This window comes from Arachis hypogaea, chromosome 16 (assembly GCF_003086295.3).
Source record: "Arachis hypogaea cultivar Tifrunner chromosome 16, arahy.Tifrunner.gnm2.J5K5, whole genome shotgun sequence".
Taxonomy (NCBI): Eukaryota; Viridiplantae; Streptophyta; class Magnoliopsida; order Fabales; family Fabaceae; genus Arachis; species Arachis hypogaea.
The window spans coordinates 31,278,438-31,282,950 of NC_092051.1; the positions used below are offsets into that span (position 1 = coordinate 31,278,438).

The 4,513-nt window shown below is 43.1% G+C and overlaps 1 non-coding gene across 1 annotated transcript; it reads left to right on the top strand.

Annotated features, from left to right (window-relative positions):
- The first annotated feature begins 3,859 nt into the window (after positions 1–3,859).
- On the top strand, positions 3,860–3,967 carry LOC112760521 (small nucleolar RNA R71). Its single transcript, XR_003180957.1, has one exon. It is a non-coding gene; the product is annotated as a small nucleolar RNA R71 (small nucleolar RNA).
- The last annotated feature ends 546 nt before the right edge of the window (positions 3,968–4,513 follow it).

The window sequence follows — 4,513 nt, forward strand, 5'->3', positions numbered from 1 at the left end:
CAGAGAAAGTAAGAACAAGGAATGAATCCACCTTAGTGATGGTGGCGTTTCCTTCTTGAGGAACCAATGATGTCCTTGAGCTCTTCTATGTCTCTTCCTTGTCTTTGTTGCTCCTCCCTCATTGCTTTTTGATCTTCTCTTATTTCATGAAGGATGATGGAGTGCTCTTGATATTCCACCCTTAGTTGTCCCATGTTGGAACTCAATTCTCCTAGGGAGGTGTTGATTTTCTCCCAATAGTTTTGTGGAGGAAAATGCATTTGAGGCATCTCCGGGATCTCATGGTGATGAGCTTCCTGCGCCTCTTAAGCTCCATGAATGGGCTCTCTTGCTTGCTCCATCTTTTTCTTAGTGATGGGCTTCTCTTCCTTAATAGGAATGTCTCCTTCTATGAAAGCTCCAGCTGAGTAACATAGATGGCAAATAAGATGAGGAAAAGCTAGCCTTGCCATGGGGGATGACTATTCGGCTATTTTGTAGAGTTCATTAGAGATGACTTCATGAACTTCTATTTCCTCTCCAATCATGATGCTATGAATCATGATGGCCCGATCCACAGTAACTTCAGATCGGTTGCTAGTGGGGATGATGGAGCATTGGATGAATTCCAACCATCCTCTAGCCACAGGCTTGAGGTCCAATCTTCTTAGTTGAACCGGCTTGCCTTTGGAGTCAATCTTCCATTGAACTCTTTCCACACATATGTCCATGAGGACTTGGTCCAACCTTTAATTAAAGTTGACCCTTCTAGTGTAGGGGCGTTCATCTCCTTGCATCATGGGCAAGTTAAATGCCAACCTCACATTTTCCGGACTAAAATCCAAGTATTTCCCCCGAACCATTGTAACATAGTTCTTTGGATCCGGGTTCTTACTTTGATCATGGTTCTTGGTGATCCATGCATTGGCATAGAACTCTTGAACCATTAGGATGCCGACTTGTTGGATGGGATTTGTTAGAACTTCCCAACCTCTTCTTTGAATTTCATGTCGGATCTCCGGATACTCATTTTTTTTGAGTTTGAAAGGGACCTCAGGGATCACCTTCTTCTTGGCCACAATATCATAGAAGTGGTCTTGATGGGCTTTGGAGATGAACCTTTCCATCTCCCATGACTCGGAGGTGGAAGCTTTTGTCTTCCCTTTCCCTTTTCTAGAGGATTCTCCGGTCTTAGGTGCCATCAATGGTAATGGAAAAACAAAAAGCTTATGCTTTTACCACACCAAACTTAGAATTTTGCTCGCCCTCGAGCAAGAGAAGAAAGAATAGATGAAGAAGAAGAAGAAAATATGGAGAGGAGGGGGAAGGTGTGTTTCGGCCAAGAAGAGAAAGAGAGGATTGTATTGTGTGAAGATGAGGAAGAATGGAAGGCTTTATATAGGGAAGGGAGGGGGGTAAGTTTCGGCCATATAGGGTGGGTTTGGGTGGGAAATTGATTTTGAATTTTGAAGGTAGGTGGAGTTTATGAGGTAGGTTTATGAGGAAGAGTGGATGGATGTGAGTGGTGAAGAGGTGATGGGGAAGAGAGATTGAGGTGATTGGTGAAGGGTTTTGGGGAAGAGTATTTATGGGATTGTGTGAAAGAGGGGTGAGAAGAAGTGAGTGGAGTTAGTGGGGATCCTGTGGGGTCCACAGATCTTGAGGTGATCCTGTGGGGTCCACAGATCCTGAGGTGTTCAAGGATTTACAACCTTGCACCAAATTAGGCATGTAAAATGCCCTTTCACACAACTCTGGGCGTTCAGCGCCAGGTTGGTGCCCATTTTGGGCGTTCAACGCCCATTTGTTGCCCATTTCTGGCGTTGAATGCCAGAACCATGCTTGTTCTAGGCGTTCAGCGCCAGCTCTTCTCCAGGATGCAATTTTGGCGTTCAGCGCCCAGATGCTGCCCATTTTGGGCATTCAGTGCCCAGATACTGCCCATTTTGGGCGTTCAGCGCCAGAACCATGCTCTGTTCTGGCGTTGAATGCCAGGAAGATGCTTCCTCCAAGGTGTGATTTTTCTTCTGCTGTTTTTGATTCCGTTTTCAATTTTTATATTTATTTTGTGACTCCACATGATCATGAACCTATAAAGACATATAACTAAGAAAAATATAGTTAGATAAAAATTGGGTTGCCTCCCAACAAGCGCTTCTTTAATGTCAATAGCTTGACAGTGGGCTCTCATGGAGCCTCACAGATGTTCAGAGCATTGTTGAGACTCTCCAACACCAAACTTAGAGTTTGGTTATGGGAGTTCAACACCAAACTTAGAGTTTGGTTGTGGCCTCCCAACACCAAACTTAGAGTTTGACTGTGGGGGCTTTGTTGACTCTGCTTTGAAAGAAGCTCTTTATGCTTCCTCTCCATGGATGCAGAGAGATCCTTGAGTTGTAAACACAAGGTTGTCCTTATTCAATTGAAGGATCAATTCTCCTCTGTCCACATCAATCACAGCTCTTGCTGTGGCTAGGAAAGGTCTTCCTAGGATGATGGATTCATCCTCTTCCTTCCCAGTATCTAAGACTATGAAATCAGCAAGATGTAAAGGACTTCAACCTTTACTAACACGTCCTCTACTTGTCCATAAGCCTGTTTTCTGGAATTATCTGCCATCTCTAATGAGATTTTAGCAGCTTGCACCCCATAGATTCCCAGTTTCTCTATTACAGAGAGGGGCATGAGGTTTATCCCTGAACCAAGGTCACACAGAGCCTTAAAGATCATGGTGCCTATAGTACAAGGTATTATGAACTTTCCAGGATCCTGTCTCTTCTGAGGCAATGTCAATTGATCCAGATCACTTAGTTCATTGATGAACAAGGGAGGTTCATCTTCCCAAGTATAAATACCAAATAATTTGGTATTCAGCTTTATGATTGCACCAAGAAACTTGGCAGTTTACTCTTCAGTAACATCCTCATTCTCTTCAGAAGAGGAATACTCATCAGAGCTCATGAATGGCATAAGGAGGTTCAATGGAATCTCTATGGTCTCTAGATGAGCCTCAGAGTCCTTTGGTTCCTCAGAGGGAAGCTCCTTATTGATCACTGGACGTCCCATGAGGTCTTCCTCCTTGGGATTCACGTCCTCCTCTCCCTCATTGGGTTCGGCCATTTTGGTTATGTCAATGGCCTTGCACTCTCCTTTTGGATTCTCTTCCTGTATTGCTTGGGAGAGTACTAGGAGGGATTTCAGTGATCCTTTTACTTAGCTGGCCCACTTGTGCTTCCAAATTTCTAATGGAAGACCTTGTTTCATTCATGAAACTTACAGTGGCCTTAGATAGATCAGAGACTAAATTTGCTAAGCTAGATGGATTCTGCTCAGAATTCTCTGTCTGTTGCTGAGTGGATGACGGAAAAGGCTTGCTATTGCTAAACCTGTTTCTTCCACCATTATTAAAGCCTTGTTGAGGCTTTTGATCCTTCCATGAGAGATTTGGTTGATTTTTCCATGATGGATTATAGGTGTTTCCATAAGGTTCACCCATGTAATTTACCTCTGCTATTGCAGGGTTCTCAGGATCATAAGCTTCTTCTTCATAAGAAGCCTCTTGAGTACTGTTGGATGCAGTTTGTACTCCATTCAGACTCTGAGAAATCATATTGACTTGCTGAGTCAATATTTTGTTCTGAGCCAATATGGCATTTAGAGTATCAACTTCAAGAACTCCCTTCTTCATAGGCGTCCCATTATTCATAGGATTCCTTTCAGAAGTGTACATGAACTGGTTATTTGTAACCATGTCAATGAGTTCTTGAGCTTCTGCAGGCGTTTTCTTTAGGTGAATGGATCCACCTGCAGAAGTATCCAATGACATCTTTGATAGCTCAGATAAACCATCATAGAATATATCCAGGATGGTCCATTCTGAAAGCATATCAGAAGGACACTTTTTGGTCAACTGTTTGTATCTTTCCCAAGCTTCATAGAGGGATTCACCTTCTTTCTGTCTGAAGGTTTGAACATCCACTCTAAGCTTGCTCAGCTGTTGAGGAGGAAAGAACTTGGCTAAGAAAGCCGTGACCAGCTTATCCCAAGAGTTCAGGCTGTCTTTGGGTTGAGAGTCCAACCACACTCTAGCTCTGTCTCTTACAGCAAAAGGGAAAAGCATGAGCCTGTAGACTTCAGGATCTACTCTATTAGTCTTAGCAGTATCACATATCTGCAAGAATTCAGTTAATAACTGAAAAGGATTTTCAGATGGAAGTCCATGAAACTTGCAGTTCTGCTGCATCAGAGAAACTAGCTGAGGTTTCAGCTCAAAGTTGTTTGTTCCAATGGCAGGAATGGAGATGCTTCTTCCATGTAAATTAGAATTTGGTGCAGTAAAGTCACCAAGCATCCTCCTTGCATTATTATTATTTTCGGCTGCCATCTCCTCTTCCTGTTCGAAAATTTCTGAAAGGTTATCTCTGGATTGTTGTAATTTAGCTTCTCTTAGTTTCCTCTTCAGAGTCCTTTCAGGTTCTGGATCTGCTTCAACAAGAATATTCTTGTCCTTGCTCCTGCTCATATGACAAAGAAG